Consider the following 18,992-nt stretch of genomic DNA (forward strand, 5'->3'; position numbering starts at 1 on the left):
TGGACCCTGACCGAGGCAAGACATGACTGAAATGACTCTACAACAATGTTCTTTCTTTCCTTGTGGAGGCCTTTTTCAGCTCCCTTCTAAGTGTAACATCACTGATGAGTGAGTCCCAGGGGCTACTCCGTTCTGCAGATTGACTCGACTAATAAGTGTGTGAGCTAGTTTCTCCTGCAAGATGCCATGGTTGATGGAGTGGGGAAAAGAGAGAAAAATTCCCTCCTCCAACTGATATTTTGGGGTGTCAAAGGTACCACAATTATCCCAATCACCCAGGCTTACAAACTAGGTGCCTTCTCTTACTCTTCCCTACTACAAAAGTGCTTCTGTTCCTGCTCTGAACTCAACTTAAATGACTCACTCTCTATCTATTCTCTTTCTATTTCTATCTCTTTCACTTTCTATCATTCTGCACTTAATAAATATCAACAAACTTGTGGGGTTTAAAGATAGTCTTGTTTTTGGAAACCTTGAATCTTTATTATGTACAACTCATATATTTAATTTATATAATAAATTCAACTGAGATTCAAAACCAATTTGCTTATCCATATTTCCTTCTGAAATTTATTTTTGTAAATTAAGCAAAAATTAGCAAACATTTGTTAAATTAGCATATTTCTTTGCCTCCTCATGGCACTCCTATAAAGAGGAAAAATAAATTCATAACAAATACACAAAGTCAAGAAATGAGTCATTTCCAAAAATGTCTTGTTCTTTATATGCCCAATATGTTTCCATTAGGACATGTGCATTATTCTTCATCAATGGTCTTTCAGGTTGATCTTTGGATTGATCAGTTATTAAGACTTTAAAAGGTGTTCATTTTTACAATTTTATTTTATTTTAAAAAAAAATTTTTTTTTAAACCCTTACCTTCCGTCTTGGAGTCAATACTGTGTATTGGCTCCAAGGCAGAAGAGTGGTAAGGGCTAGGCAATGGGGGTCAAGTGACTTGCCCAGGGTCACACAGCTAGGAAGTGGGTAAGGCCAGATTTGAACCTAGGACCTCCCGTCTCTAGGCTTGGCTCTCAATCCACTGAGCTACCCAGCTGCCCCCTACAATTTTATTTTTATAAATATAATTTACCAAGTTTTGTCATTTGTTTCTTTATGATATCTCTAATACGTATGGTATTTGAAAAAGCAAAAATTAAAGGCTTTTGATCAAGAATTATTTACTCTGAAATATTGAATACAGTAGTTGGGAGTTAGTGGGGAGAATGAGCCTTTAATAGAAAGGAGGACCTTTTAGTATCCCTGATGAAAATACCAGCTGACTAGAAATATATCTCTGTCTTTTTGCTCTCTTCATTCTGCATCAATTCATATATGTCTTCTTAGGTTTCTCTGAAACTGTTTCCTTTGTTGTTTCTAAGAGCACAACAATATTTCTTTCCATCATCCTTAACATTCACAAAGCATAATATATTCAGCCATTTACCACTTGAAGAGTATCTTCCTCATTTCCAATTCTTTACACACAAAAAGAGAAATTTCAACATCTCACTCTGTGTGTATGTATGCAAGAATGAGTACAAATACACACTTCTTTCTTTGATCTCTTTGTGGTATAGTGAGTAGATCAAAGAATATGCACAGTTCAGTAACTTTTTATAGAATTAGACCTTGACTACTAGGGTAAGGATTCATGATATGGTAAGAACTTCTGGGAAAAGTGGAAGGCAGTTTGGAAGAAATTCCATTTAGATCAAAACTTCACATGACATATCAAAATTAGGTCCAAATAGAAACATAATATGAATGTGATATAAAAGGACAAATCATAAACAAATTAATTGAAGGAAAAATTTTTTTAGATCTATGACTAGAGGAAGGCTAAACAATAGCTAGCATGAAGACTAAATAAATAATTTTAATTATTTAAAATAGAAAAGTTTTATACAAGTGAATTCAGTGCAGTTAAATTAGAAAGGTAGCAGATCTTCGCAGTAACTTTCTCTAGTAAGGGTCTTATTTACAAAATATAGAAATTATTGATTTAAATTTCTACAAATATGAGCTATCTCCCAAGTGAAAATGATCACAAGATATGAGCAGACAGTTCTTGAGGCAAGAATCTTAGTTAATTATTGCCACATTAAAAAATTATCAGAATGAATGTAGAAAAATACAAATTAAAGCATCTTTAAAGTTTTGCCTCATGTCTATCATACTGGTAAAGCTGAGTGAAAAAGGAAAATATAAATATTGGAAGGACTGTGGGAAAGTAGTTACTTTAATGGACTCTTGGATTGTCATTTAGTACATTCATTCAGGAAAGCAGTTTGGAACTATGCTTCCAAAGTTACTAAACTGTATATACTCCTCTGTACATTTAAAAAATATTTCAGTGACACTTTTGTTTGTTTTTAATCACTATTCCATTCTACTTCAAATCCTGTATGTGAATGTAAATGTGTGCATGCAAATCTCCACTGTCAGTTCACATAGAAATACAGTTCATATGATGTTTGTTCTTCCTACTCCTTCCTTCATGTTTGTATAATTTTTTTTCATACACCCAAATTATGAGAAATAGTAAGTTCCTTCCTCATTCCCCAATTTCTTACTTAGTAGAAAAAAATCCATCATCATCATCATCATCATCATCATCATCATCATCATCATCTTCTTCTTCTTCTTCTTCTTCTTCTTCTTCTTCTTCTTCTTCTTCTTCTTCTTCTTCTTCTTCTTCTTCTTCTTCTTCTTCTTCTTCTTCTTCTTCTTCTTCTTCTTCTTCTTCTTCTTCTTCTTCTTCTTCTCCTCTTCCTCCTCCTCCCCCCTCCTTCTCCTTCTATCAAAATTTGCTTTAAGCTTTCCATTTGTCTTATTTAATTACCCTGTGGCTTTTGAAGATATTAGACTTCAAAAGGGATATATGTTTCTTATTTCATTATTAGCATGTAAGCATTTCCTCATTATTTTGACCCTTCTAATTATTCTAATGGATTTATGTGTCTAACTTTCTCTTGACTCCTGTGTTTGTATGTTCAAATTTCTATTCAGCTCTGGTCTTTGCATTAGGGATACTTTAAAAGTTCTTTATTCTTTTCAAGAAGCATTCCTAGAGAAATGAGTCAAATGTATAAAGGGAAATGTGTCAAATGTATAAGAATATAAGTTATTCCTCAATCAATAAATGGTCAGAGGATATGAATAGGCAGTTTTCAGATTAAGTAAATAAAACTATCTATAGTCATTTGAAAAAATTCTCTAAACCACTATTGATTAAGAGAAATGCAAACAATTGTTGTTAAAACAACTCTGAGGTGTCACCTCACACCTGTCAGATTGGCTATTATGACATAAAAGGAAAATGACAAATGTTGAAGGGGATGTGGGGAAAAATGTACTGTTGGAGGAGCCATGAATGGATTCAACTCTTGTAGCACTTTGAAACTATGCTCAAAGGGAAATAAAACTGTGCTTATTCTTTGACCCAGCAATACCACCACTAGGTCTATATCCCAAAGAGATAAAAAACATAAAGGAAAAGGAACTATATATAAAAAAATTCATAACAGCTCTTTTTGTGTGGCAAAGAATTGGAATGATGAGATGCCCATCAACTGAGGGATGGATGAGCAAGTTGTAATATATGACTATAATGAAATAGTATTGTGCTAGAAGAAATAATAAGCAGGTTAATTTCAGGAACTATCTGGAAAGACATACATGAATTGATGCAAAGTGGAGGAGCTGGGGACTCTGGCACTTAAATTGCACTTGGTAAGACAGCATTTGGATTTTCCCCTTTGAACTACCACATGGGTAAGTGAAAAGGCTGACTCCTTTCCTGGCTTCTGGGGAGATAATTGCCAGAGGAGGCCACGTGGTTATTCACTACTCTGGCTAAACAGCCCTCAGGCCTCATGAGGGTCCTCTGGTGGAGGCTTAACAAATCCTGCCTGATTTGAACCTGGCCAAAGTAATTATCTAGTGTGATAGGATAGATATCTTTTCTACCCTCTCTCATTTCTTTACTTTCACTCTTTACACATTAAAAAAAATAAAGCTGCTATAAAGTCATTTTGACTTGAGATATATTAGTTTTGCCAACCACATTCTCTTATATCTAGTCCAACCATTAATTTTTAACCCTTACAAATGAGCTTACAGAGGAAATAGAGAGTAAGACCATACTAGTAGGGGATCTCAACCTTCCCCTTTCAGAACTAGGTTAATTGAACCAAGAAATAAATAAGGAAGAGTTAATAGATATCTGGAAAAAATTGAACAGGGATAAAAAGGAGTATATATTCTTCTCAACAGTACATGGTACATATACAAAGATCAACCATGTACTAGGGAATAGAAATATTGCAAACAAATGCAGAAAAGCAGAAATAATAAATGCAACTTTTTCAGATCAATGTGATAAAAATGATAATTAAAAAGGGTTCATGGAAAGGCAAAAATTTAAATTAATGGGGAACTAAATAATCAAATTCTTCATAACAGGTGGGTCAAAAAGCACATTATAGAAAGAATTACAGACATCATTAGAGAGATGACAATGAAGAAACAACATATCAAAATCTACAGGATATAGCCAAAGCAGCACTCAGGGGAAACTATATCTCTGAAGGCCTATAGCAACAAAATTGAGAGGAAGGAGATCAATGAATTGGGCTTTGTAGGAAAGGATTTCTAGCAGAAGGATCAATGGAATAGACTAAGGGAAAATGATCTCAACAAGATAGTGTTCGATAAACCCAAAGATTCCAACTTTTGCGACAAGAGCTCCTTATTAAATAGTGGGATTTGGTAGGGGAATGAACAAGAAGGAAACATAAAAATTCAGATTTATTGTTTGGGAAAGGGAGGAAGGAAAAGGGGTCAGGAGAATTATTACAACTAAGCTTAAACCCTAATTTCTATAAATCCATCTTAACTTATATAAGCTAAAACAGTAAGTTTCCCCAATAACCAAATCTCACAAGTGGAGTCCAATCAAATGGGCCAGGATCTTCAGATGAACACTGTCCAAATCAGGTCCAGTGGAGAAGTGGGTCCTCAACCTTCTGTTCAAGTTGCCAGCAGCCAGTTCAAAAGATTCCTCTCTTCAGCTGGTATTATCAAAGCCATGTAATATTTATTGGGAAAGGAAATAGGATTTGGAAAACAAGGGGATAATGAGAGGTTTGTATGGGGTAAGGAAGAGTTAAGGGGAGAAAGGGTATATAGCTTGGTGATGCAAGGGAGGGAGATTCCCCCTGCTGAAAGGAAACAGCAGGGGTCCAATAAGGACGGTTTGTCTTTGAATGACTGAAACTGAAGTTCAGCTCCCTCTATGACCAGAAAAGATAGTCCACTTATCTGACTGTGAATTCAAATAACATAAAGTTTAATAATCCAGTTGGAATTGGAGTTTTTCCTTAGCTTCAGAGTATAGGGCCAGGCCCTAGAGGCTGGCAGAGGGTTTGTCCCACTCCCGTCTACTCTCGTTGTTCTAATTCAGAGTCTTAGCAATAGGCAGAAAGCAAACAAGAACAATACTTACCTTCAGAAGCCTGTGTCTTTGGGCTGAACCAAGAAGAGCATGCCACGCCAGACTGGGCTGAACAAGCTCCTCTCTCCTCCAATACCCGGAAGCAAGACCCACCCGGCAGGAAGGAAATGCTAGTCACAAGACCCAACTGCCACTCCCAGTTGGCCCCTTCCCCCACAAACTGTCAGTCTAATTTCCTTTCCACAGCCAGGAAACTGTTTTCAAACCTCCAACTCAAGGTCCTTCAGGAGAGAAATGCCAAGACTTTTGGGACCTCAGAATCTTTGCCCAGATCCTGGCCCTTAGGCTCCCATGTGACTATCAGTCACATGCTCCTGTCAATCACTCTAACATTTGCATTACACAGTCTTTTGCAAAATGTTCGTTCTCTATCACACTATTTGGGAGTTCTTGGGAACTGCTGGGAAAATTGGAAGACAGGTATGGGAATTATCAGGTTTATATCAACATCTCACATCGTATACCAAGATAAGGTCAAAATGGGTAAATGACATAAATATAAAGAGTATTATATACTCTTAAATAAAATAGGTGAACATAGAATAGTATACCTGTCAGATCAATGGAAAAGGAAGGAATTTAAGACCAAGCAAGAGATAGAGAACATTATACAATATAAAATGAATGATTTTTATTATATCAAATTAAAAAATTTTGTACAAATAAAACTAATGCAATGAAAATTAGAAGGAAAAGCAACAAACTGGGAAAACATTTTTATAACAAAACTCTCTGATGAAGGCTTAATATCCCAAATATATAGGGAACTAAGTCAAATTTATAAAAAATCAAGCAATTCCCCAATTAATAAGTGATCAAAGGATATGAATAGGCAGTTTTCAGATAAAGAAATCAAAACTATCAATAAGTACATGAAAAAGTTTTCTAAATCTCTCATAATTAAAGAAATGAAAATCAAAACAATGCTGAGGTACCACCTCACACCTAGAAGATTGGCTGATATGGCAGCAAAGGAAAGTGATAAATGTTGGACGGGATGTGGCAAAACTGGGACACTAATGCATTGCTGGTGGAGTTGTGAATTGATCCAAACATTTTGGAGGGCAATTTGGAATTATGTCCAAAGGGCTTTAAAAAGAATGCCTGCGGGACTTCTGGGTAAGCATGGCTGCAGAGTAGATGTGGCTTGCTTCCTCTCCTCAGACCCAACGACACAGGTGACATCAAAAGACCCCCCCCCAAAAAAAAACAACCTTCCTCATAAGAATGGAGGGACCCCACACTAAAGCGCAGGATTGAAGGTAGGTGGGATTCTGGCAGTTCCTCAATATAAGGGAACTAAAAGCTGACCTACCCTCCCCCACCCACCACACTGACAGGAGCCAGAGTTTAAGTTGGCACTGACCAGAATCAACAAGTGAGGGAGGGACACCCCAGGATTGAACAACGGGCAGCCCTAGGTCTGAAATGGGAAATAATGCAAAAGGAACTCAGCAATCTGAAGGATGAAAACAAGCAATTGCAAAAACAGCTTGAAGACTCAAAAAGCAGGACAGACCAAACTGAAAAGGAAAACCAGTCTTTAAAGATCAGAATCAAGCAACGGGAAGACAATGATCTTGCAAAAGAGCAAGAATTAATAAAGCAAAGTCAAAAGACTAAGATATTAGACAATAACATAAAATATCTCACTGACAAGGTGACAGATCTGGAAAACAGAGGAAGGGGAGACAATCTGAGAATCATTGGTCTACCAGAAAAGCCAGAAATAAATAGCAATCTTGATATCATGATACAAGATATCATCCAAGAAAACTGCCCGGAGATTTTAGAACAAGGGGGCAAAATATGCATTGAAAGAGTTCACAGAATACCCTCTATACTAAATCCCCAAAAGACAACTCCCAGCAATGTAATTGCCAAATTCCAAAGCTTTCAAGCAAAAGAAAAAATCCTACAAGATTTAGATATAAGACATATATTAGATATATAAAGACAATTTAGATATAAAGGAATGCCAATCAGGGTCACACAAGACCTTGCAAATTCGACACTGAAAGACCATAAGGCATGGAACATGATATTCAGAAAGGCAAGAAAGCTGAGTCTTCAACCAAGAATCAGCTATCCATCAAAACTGACTATATACTTCCAGGGGAAAGTATGGGCATTCAACAAAATAGAAGATTTCCAAGTATTTGTGAAGAAAAGACCAGAGCTCTGTGGAAAGTTTGACATACAAACACAAAGAGCAAGAGAAACATGAAAAGGTAAATATGAAGGAAAGGGAAAAGGAGAAAATGTTATCTTTTTCTTTTATTCAAACTCTCTTCTATAAGGACTACATTTATATCAATTATATATATTAATGTGTGGGGGAAATGTAATGTATAACTCTCAAAAATTGTATGCATCATTAGAGTAGTTAGAAGAATCACTCATAGGGAAAGATTGGGGCATCAAGACAATATGGAGAAAGGGGGGGGACAAAAGAAAAAGGGAGGGGCGAATTGTTGATGGTACTAAGATATAATTCAAGAAATAGAAAAAAACCCTAAATAGAATAATCTTTGTCACACAAAGATACACATGAGAAGGGGAGGGGAAGAATTCTCCTATAAGAAGGAGAGGAAGAGAGTGCGAATCGGTATTACTTAAACTTTACTCTCGGTGAAATCGACTCTGAGAGGGAAGAACATCTAGATCCATTGGGATCTTGAATTCTATCTTATCCAACATGGTAAGAGAGAGGGGGAAATTAAGGAGGGGGAAGGGGGAGGGAGTATAAAAATGGAGGGAAGGAGAGGGAAGAGGAGAAGGGAACAAAAAGGGAGGGGCTAGAATGGGAAGCATATCAAGGGAGGGGACTAGGGGGACTGATATAAAGTAAATCACTGGTTTAAAAGGTTATAGCCAAAGAAGAAAGGTCAGAATTAGGGGAGGATATCAAAATGCCAGGGAATCCACAAGTGACAATCATAAATTTGAATGTGAATGGGATGAACTCACCCATAAAACATAGACAAATAGCAGATTGGATTAGAACCCCAAACCCTACCATATGTTGTCTTTAAGAAACACATATGAGGTGGGTTGATACTCACAAGGTCAGAATTAAAGGATGGAGTAAGACTTTTTGGGCCTCAACTGATAGAAAGACGGCAAGAGTTGCAATCATGATATCAGACAAAGCCAAAGAAAAAATAGACCTGGTTAAAAGGGATAGGGAATGTAAATATATTCTGTTAAAAGGGAGTATAGACAATGAGGAAATATCATTAATCAACATGTATGCACCAAATGGCATAGCACCCAAATTTCTAATGGAGAAACTGGGAGAATTGAAGGAGGAAATAGACAGTAAAACCATATTAGTGGGAAACCTGAACCAACCACTATCAGATTTAGATAAATCAAATAAAAAAAATAAGAAAGAGGTAAAAAATGTGAATGAAATATTAGAAAAATTAGAGTTAATAGACATATGGAGAAAAATAAATAAGGACAAAAAGGAATATACCTTCTCAGCACCACATGGCACATTCACAAAGATTGATCATACACCAGGTCACAGAAATATGGCATACAAATGCAGAAAAGCAGAAATAATAAATGCAACCTTTTCAGATCATAAGGCAATAAAAATAATGATCAGTAAGGGTACATGGAGACCCAAATCAAAAATTAATTGGAAATTAAATTATATGATACTCCAAAATCAGTTAGAGAACAAATCATAGAAACAATCAATAATTTCATTGAGGAAAATGACAATGGTGAGACATCTTTTCAAATCCTATGGGATGAAGACAAAGCAGTACTCAGAGGAAAATTCATATCCCTGAGTGCATATATTAACAAATTAGGGAGGGCAGAGATCAATGAATTGGGCATGCAAATAAAAAAACTTGAAAGAGAACAAATTAAAAACCCCCAGAAGAAAACCAAACTAGAGATCCTAAAAATTAAGGCAGAAATTAATAAAACCAAAAGTGATAGAACTTTTGAACTAATAAATAAGACTAGAAGTTGGTACTTTGAAAAAACAAACAAGATAGACAAAGTACTGGTCAATCTAATTAAAAAAAGGAAGGAAGAAAGGCAAATTAATAGCATCAAAGATGAAAAGGGGGACCTCACCTCCAAAGAAGAGGAAATTAAGGCAATCATTAAAAACTACTTTGCCAAATTATATGGCAATAAATATACCAATCTAGGTGATATGAATGAATATTTACAAAAATATAAATTACCTAGACTAACAGAAGAAGAAATAGAATTTTTAAATTATCCCACATCAGAAAAAGAAATCCAACAGGCCATCAAAGAACTCCCTAAGAAAAATTCCCAGGGCCTGATGGATTCACAAGTGAATTCTATCAAACATTCAAAGAACAGCTAATCCCAATATTATACAAACTAGTTGGCATAATAAGCAAACAGGGAGTTGTACCAAATTCCTTTTATGACACAAACTTGGTACTGATTCCAAAGCCAGGTAGGTCAAAAATGGAGAAAGAAAACTATAGGCCAATCTCCCTAATGAATATAGATGCAAAAATCTTAAATAAGATACTAGCAAAAAGACTCCAGCAAGTGATCAGAAGGGTCATCTACCATGATCAAGTAGGATTTATACCAGGGATGCAGGGCTGGTTCAATATTAGGAAAACCATCCACATAATTGACCATATCAATAAGCAAACCAACAAAAATCACATGATTATCTCAATAAATGCAGAAAAAGCCGTTGATAAAATACAACACCCATTCCTATTAAAAACACTAGAAAGCATAGGAATAGAAGGGTTGTTCCTAAAAATAATAAGCACTATATATCTAAAACCATCAGCTAACATCATCTGCAATGGAGATAAACTAGATGTATTCCCAATAAGATCAGGAGTGAAACAAGGATGCCCATTATCACCTCTATTATTTAACATTGTACTAGAAACACCATCAGTAGCAAACAGAGAAGAAAAAGAAATTGAAGGCATTAAAATAGGCAAGGAGGAGACCAAGTTATCACTGTTTGCGGATGATATGATGGTCTACTTAAAGAATCCTAGGAAATCAACCAATAAGCTAGTTGAAATACTCAACAACTTTAGCAAAGTTGCAGGATACAAAATAAACCCTCATAAATAATCAGCATTTCTATACATTTCCAACACAGCTCAGTAGCAAGAATTAGAAAGAGAAATCCCATTCAAAATCACCTTAGACAAAATAAAATACTTAGGAATCTATCTCCTGAGACAAACATAGGAACTACAAACACAACTACAAAACACTCTCCACACAACTAAAACTAGACTTGAGCAAATGGAAAACATTAACTGCTCAAGGGTAGGATGAGCCAATATAATAAAAATGACCATCCTACCCAAAATTATTTATTTATTATTGCTATACCCATTGAATTTCCAAAATTTATTTTTACTGCCTTAGAAAAAACCGTAATAAAGTTCATTTGGAAGAACATAAGATCAAGGATATCCAGGGAAATAACGAAAAAAAAATACAAAGGAAGGTGGCCTTGCAGTCCCAGATCTCAAACTCTATTATAAAGCAGTGGTCATCAAAACAATTTGGTACTGGCTAAGAGACAGAAAGGAGGATAAGTGGGTAAGTGACCTCAGCAAGACAGTCTATGACAAACCCAAAGACCCCAGCTTCTAGGACAAAAACTTCTGGGAAAACTGGAAGACAGTGTGGGAGAGATTAGGTTTGGATCAACACTTTACACCCTACATGAAGATAAACTCAGAATGGGTGAATGACTTGAACATAAAGAAGGAAACTATAAGTATATTAGGTGAACACAGAATAGTATACATGTCAGACCTGTGGGAAGGTAAAGACTTTAAAACCAAGCAAGACCTAGAAAGAGTCACAAAATATAAAATAAACAATTTTGATTACATCAAATTAAAAAGATTTTGTACAAACAAAACCAATGTAACCAAAATTAGAAGGGAAGCAACAAATTGGGAAACAATTTTCATAACAAAAACCTCTTACAAAGGTCTAATTACTGAAATTTATAAAGAGCTAAGTCAATTGTTTCCCAATTCAAGCCATTCTCCAATTGATAAATGGACAAGGGACATGAACAGGCAATTTTCAGCCAAAGAAATCAAAACTATTAATAAGCACATGAAAAAGTGCTCTAAATCTCTTATAATCAGAGAGATGCAAATCAAAACAACTCTGAGATATCACCTCACACCTAGCAGATTGGTTAACATGACAGCAAAGGAAAGTAGTGAATGATGGAGGGGATGTGGCAAAGTTGGGACATTAATTCATTGCTGGTGGAGTTGTGAATTGATGCAACCATTCTGGAGGGCAATTTGGAACTATGCCCAAAGGGCGCTAAAAGACTGCGTGCCCTTTGATCCAGCCATAGCACTGCTGGGTTTGTACCCCAAAGAGATAATAAGGAAAAAGACTTGTACAAGAATATTCATAGCTGCACTCTTTGTGGTGGCCAAAAATTGGAAAATGAGGGGATGCCCTTCAATTGGGGAATGGCTGAACAAAGTGTGGTATATGTTGGTGATGGAATACTATTGTGCTAAAAGGAAGAATAAAGTGGAGGAATTCCATGGAGACTGGAACAACCTCCAGGAAGTGATGCAGAGCAAAAGGAGCAGAACCAGGAAAACATTGTACACAGAGACTGAAACACTGTGGTACAATCGAATGTAATGGATTTCTCCATTAGTGTCAAATCAATGTTCCTGAACACTCTGCAGGGATCTAGGAGAAAAAACACTATCCACAAGCAGATGACAAATTGTGGGAGTAAAAACCCAGAGGAAAAGGAACTGCTTGACTACAGGGGTTGAGGGGACATGATTGAGGAGAGACTCTAAATGAACACCCCAATACAAATACCAACAACATGGAAATGGGTTCGAATAAGGAACACACGTGATACTCAGTGGAATCGCATGTCAGCTATGGGAAGGTGGTATGTTTCCAAGGAATAATTTTTTTAAATGACCAAATAAATAATAATGTTTAAAAGGAAAATAAAAAGAATGCCTGCCCTTTGACCCAACCATACCACTGCTGGGTTTGTACCCCAAAGAGATAATAAGGAAAAATATGTGTACAAAAATATTTATAGTTGTACTCTTTGTGGTTAAATGATCACTCTATTGCAAATATGAATAATATGGAAATAGGTTTTGAATAATGATATATGTTGTGGAGGAGAGAATTTACAAGGCATGCAAAGGACATAAGCTGGAGATGGATCAGCTGTCAGTCAAATGATGATTCCATTTGGAATGTGACTGGGAAACAGTTGGAGGCAAGAGCCAACTGCTAAACTGTTTTTTCTGGTCTTTGGGAGCTGATGGTAGTGACCTGAAGAAAGGCTTTGGGCTTGCTGGCTTAGGTGAAGGAAGAAGCTAGTGTTATCTCTGGGACTTGAGATAATCAAGTTGGAGGTGACCTGGCTGATTTGAAGGCAGAAGAAGATGGACAATTGTCCTTATACATCTGTCTGACTGGTTCTGTTTCATGCTAGTGACTGATTGCCATTTCTCTCAATATTTTCCAATCTAACACTCACTATAGAGACTAGGGATATCACATCCCTCTTACCTTATCCTCCACTCTTGTCCTGTCTTTCCCAAATAAACTCCTTGTTTGAAAGAAGAATAAGAACTATTTCATTGAAACCTCACAACTCACACTGAGTGACTTGAGGGAGACAGAAGAAGGGGGGAGTGGAGGCTGAAAGGCTTCTGAAGAGGGAGGAAAATGGAGGCATCAAGGGAGGAGGGTAGGCAAAGAAGATAACGATCTGCTCCATTAGTTATCTAGTATCCATCAATATACACCCTCAAAATATCATCTATTACAATGTATAACCCAGTGGAATTTCTTGTCAGTTCCAGGAGGGGGTAGGGAAGAGGGGTGGGGAAAATAATGAATATTGTAACCATGGAAAAATATTCTAAATAAATACATTTTTAAAAGGTAATGTTATACACAACTAAAAAAATACTTATAATTTGGGAAAATATGATATTATTTAGTAAAAAAAAAAGTTCAATTTATACCCCCCCCCCCAGTACTCTATCCATTATTTCAGGGTAAGTTATTTTTAGTTATAAGGCATTAGCTTTTGCATTTTGAGATATCATACACCTCTGGCTTCTTTCCTTTATTATAGCCACTGTCAAGTCTAGTCATTTTCTCTGACTGTCTTACACACCTGGAATATTTTTGTTCTTCAATCCCAACTCTTTACCTCCTTGCCTTTGAGACTTCTCAATTAAAATTCCACCTTCTGTAGGAAGACTTCTGAACCTCTTTTAATTTCAATGCCTTTTCTCTTTTCTTTTTATCTTGTATTTAGCTCACTTTGGATATATTCATTTTACTGTTGTCTCCCCATTAGAGTATAAGCCCCTTGAAGACAGAGATAATCTTTTGTCTTTTTTTTTTGTATCCTCTGTGGTTATTATAGTGTCTGATACACAGTGAGCACTTAATATATGATTATTGATTGATAATTCTACTCTCTTGGTACTTGGACTCCTTTTTGGCTTTTAAAGTAGTTTTTCTTTTATCTTGAAACTCTAGGTTTTTCCTAGGACATTAGTAGGAGTTTTGATTTGGATGTTTCAGGAAGTAACTAGTGGCTTCTTTTAATTTTCACTATTTTCTCTTATTATAACAAATATGGCCAGTTTTCATTTGTGATTTCTTAAAATGGGGTGCCTAGGTTTTTTGTTTGGCCATGATGTTCATTAATTCTCAAGTTCTTTATTCATGACTTTTTTCTGATAATTTTTTTAGCAGTACTTCATATTTCCCTCCATTTTTCATTCCTTTCATTTAAATATTTCTTCTTGTTCTATAGATTCATTAAGTTCTTCCTTCTAATTTCCAGGTCCCATTATTTGGGTAAGGCTTTCTACTTTGTGTTCTAAATATTTGTTCTCCTTCATATTCTTTGCTCCAGATCTCTCATGTCAGATAAATCTTAATTTTTTATATCTCCTCAGTCATCTCTGTGCTATGTGGCTATCTCTCCAGCCCTCCCCTGTTAGTTGAAATAAAGGTCTCACCCCTATGACTGTGTTCAGAATGGGGAGTACCAGTCCAAGGCATCCATCCTCCTTTTAGGCCATCTTTTTGTGCTGCTGCATAAGGATCCTTTTGTAGATCTACCTCTGAGAACAGTAATAAAACCAACACTATCCATCCCTATATGAATATGCCACTCAAGTGACCTATTACTTAGGTAACCATTCTTTCTAACCTTCATGACCATAAAATCCCTCCCTGGACATTATTACCTTTTATATTGTCTTTCCCATTAAAATGTCAACTTTAAGAGGGTAGGAACTATCTGTCTTGTTTCCATTTTGATACCCAATGCTTTCACATAGTGCTTGGTGAATAATTAAAAAAAGGACTTAATGAATAATTTTTAATTCATTTATTCATTCATTCTTATTTCATTTTTTTCTGTTACTCTTATAGTTATTGGGGCTTATAATTATTTTTTCCTGTGAGATTTTGCTTTTAGTTCCTGTAGAGTTATTTTCTTCATCTGGGTTTATAGTTTATCTATCTCTTCACCAAATAGCTCTTGTTCTTTATGCTGTTCAGTGTCTTCTTCTGTCTACTCATACCTCGAACCTCAGTTCCTGATTTGGGAACTAGGGCCAGACTCCATTCTAAGGATGATAAAGGGTAGAAGTGAATAGGAAGTGCATTTCAGACATAGGAGATGACCTGAAAAAAGGCAAATTTTTGTAACATATGTAAAATATGGTGGGGATGCTAGTTTTAAAGAACAACAATAGACTAGGCCTATGGTAGCAAACCTATGGCATATTGCAACAGTGGGCACACAAGAGCCTTTTTTGTGGGCACATGCATCATCGCCCACCAAAGTTACTTACTAGAAAGGCAGAGAGACTTGGTTGAGTTGCTCCCTTTCCCTGTCTCCACCATGACTGAGGATATTTTTTCATTTCATCCACCCTTCTGCTAGCAGGCTAATGGAAGCACTTTCTCCCTTTCCTGTTTGGGGTAAGGTGAAGGGGAGGTGCAGTGTGTGGCATTCTAGGGAGTGGGACATGGCACTCAGTCTCTAAAAGGTTTGCTATCGCTGGATTAAGTCATCTGGAACACAAAGTGTATGAAAAGGAGTAACAGAAAAGAAGTAATCAAATGTAGGCTCGGGCCAGATGCAAGGACTTTAAATGCCAAACAGGGATGTTTGCATTTTAACTAGATGCCATAAGGAATAAATGAAGACTTTTGAGCAGCACAATGATATGGGCACTGCTATGCTCTAAGAAGCATATTTTGGCAAGTAGAAAATGAATTAAAGGGGGGATAAACTAGAGAAGAAGACTGATCAGGAACTTATTGTAGGAGTCAAAGTGAGAGATGATGATGATAAGAACTAGAAAGGAGTTATCATGAGTTTGAAATTAGGGAAAGGCTACAAGAGGTATTGAAACCAGGATTCCAATTGGGAATAAAATGCCAATTTAAGTAAAAAATCCTACTTATTAAGCATTTTCTAAGTGCAAGTCATTGGGTCAAGGGATACCAAGACCAAAAAGTGTAATTTCTGCTCTCAAGAAATTTACAGTGTATATTATTTATTCAGTAAATTGTGAAAACAGGGAGAGGAGTGTAAAAAATATGGGATGAGAGAAAAGATGATGTCTCGTCAGTTGGTTTCTGTTTTTCTCATTCATAACCCAGGAGTAATCCTAATAAGTAGATGAATGTGTTTGGGAGTTGTGTGGAATGGAATTTTTGGAGAACTTGCACCTCCAGAAATCACTCAAATGAGCAGACAGGAGACTTTGATAAGAGGCTGGAGGCTGTGGCTTTATTTGGAGAAAACCAGCAGGCAGTAGCAAAGGGGGTAAGGGGGAGGAGAAGGGAAAGAAAGGGGATTCTGCCCACACAAGCTGCTTGCTTAGAGCAAAAAATATTCTCTCTTTACATGTAAGCACAGACTTTTATTATAATATTGATATGTTTCCCCCCTTCTCTTGTCCAACCCTATGCAAGGGGGCTGTGATGTTCAGTCTTGAGTGTGTGGTTTTCAATATTACATACTCTTAAAAACCCCCATGATCAAAAAACCTGTGACTATCATGCAATTTTCAGCCTGGGACAGTAAAGATACACCTGAAAACTGTTCTTTTCTCCTTCAGCTTATCTTGTCCCTCTTCCAAGAGCTAGGGTCTTTCCCAGGCTATAGATAAACTCTTCTTAAGTCTTTTGAAAATAGGTCAGGAAAACTAAGAATTTTATGGGGTGGGGTGGGCTAGTTTATTTTAAGGAATAGTAATACTAAGGGGTCTTGAGGACTGGCGTTACAAGCCAAATATTACTCTGAGAATTACACACTGAATCTCATCCCACACAGGAGTAAAAGGGGATTCAACCTCACTTAGACTGTAGGCCTGTTTTGCCAGCATATGTTCTTCTGGGTCCTGATAATACTTGGCAAAATGAGCACATGGTAGATGCTTAATAAACTTTCTTGGTTGGGTGGTGTTCGTATGTTTGTTTAATTTTCTTTAAAAGCTATAGTATGTTAAAGGAAGGTCAATCTCTCAAGAATTAATGTTCTGAACTATTTCTCTGCCACAAACTCTGTGACTTTAGATAAGGTTTACCTCAGTGTTGTCGTCTTTGAAATGAGGGAGTTGAACTCAAGAGTACCAACTTATATTTATATAGAATTCTATAGATTCAAAGCATAACAGGCCTTCAAGGTAATGAGTGTAAGGAAAATCATAGGATCCCAAGTTTAGAGGACCTTATACTTTAACTAATCTTACTCTTCCTTTCACCATTAAAGTATATTCATCTCCATTTGACTGATAAAAAAACTGAGGGCCAGAGAAGCTCTGAGATTTAGAACTAGATACTCAGATAGTATAAGAACCCTGACATGAACCTGGCTTTAGAGGATCATGGATAGAGAAGTGGAAGACACCTGGAGGCTTTCTAGTCTACTTCCACTCCATTTTATAGATGAAACAGTTGAAGTTCAGGATGCCTAAGTGGCCAGCCTGAAGATAAGAACAATATTTTTAATGGTTTTCTGACTCTAGGTACCAAATTCTTACCATTCCACTATATATGCTCTTCATGATCTTCAAGTTCCCTTCCAGCTCTAAGATAGACTGATTCTATGCCATCTATATGCCGGTTATTTGGATACTCCTTCTTCCACACTTGCATTTTCCATTCTTTGTGTTTACTCTCTTTCCCCATGTCCATGCTTGGGATAAGTCTTGCACAAAGTTGAATCTCAATCAACCAGTGGCCATGACATGCTAAGACATCAACATGATGGGTCTTAAGCATTGTCAATCTTTTCATTAGTTATCTATGAGGATAGGAGAGCTCACATACAGCAAAGGACAAGAATTGGTAGGAACCCATTCTTTTTCTTCACAGAACCCATTCACATATAACCCTTCAAAAGTGCTAGAAAGAATCTGATCGTCTCCAGTGATACATATCAATTGGGAGTATGCTGAAAGATTTTTGGTCCTGTGACAGAAAGAATGATGCAAGAATGGTTGCCACATCCAGGGTATCCTCCCAGGTATTCAGTGTTACAAGATGGGGGCAATCTCTTGAATTACTCATTACTTGAATTACCAAGAGAGATGATGGTACAGAAGCCATCCCGTAGCCATGGTACAGACACAGAGACAAGGGCAGAACTTAGAGCAGCTGAATAGGACTCAAAATATTAGCTCAGTCTGGATAAGGGAGACTTCTGGAAAAGGGGAGTTTGGAATAGATTTTGGAAACAGGAGGAGGAAAGAGTCTGGTGACTGGAGGCAAGTAAGGAGAGGAGTAATATCGAGGAGAGTGGAAAGAATACTGAATTGAATGAGAAGACTGGTATTTGAGTGTTTTAACCTCATGGACAATCATCAAGCAAGCATTTCCTGTGGGGTTTGGAGTATGGGGATACTGATCTGTGAGAACTAAAAATTACTTACCTACCTTTATATAGATTCCAGAGCTCTTAAGATATATAAATTCATTTGATCCAACCATGTGGAAGCATTGAACAAAAGAATTTTTTTTATCTCCATTATAGAGAGGAGGAAACTCTGGAAAGGGTAGATAGAGGCGTGATAAGAATCTATGTCTGGAAAGTGGTATTTGAACCACTTGGAGGGAAATGAAGAGTGGCAAGTTGGAATCTTATGGATGTGGAGAGAAGGTCTTTTTTTGGTACATTCTTCTCTACAAAGCTCATCAAGACATTCTCTTTAATCACGGAACTCATGCTGACATAGATAATAGATAACAGAGATCACAAAACAAAAACAAGAAAACCAAGCAGGAATGGTCAATAGAATATTTATGTCATAGGTAGACCAAAAATCAGAGTGACTTTGGAGAAGGGAGTTGAGTGTATAGCTGAGGTGACTGTTGTGAAGGCAGTGGCTATGAGAATTCTATGCTGAACTGC

Source organism: Monodelphis domestica, chromosome 5 (genome assembly GCF_027887165.1).
Source record: "Monodelphis domestica isolate mMonDom1 chromosome 5, mMonDom1.pri, whole genome shotgun sequence".
In the NCBI taxonomy this organism is placed as follows: Eukaryota; Metazoa; Chordata; class Mammalia; order Didelphimorphia; family Didelphidae; genus Monodelphis; species Monodelphis domestica.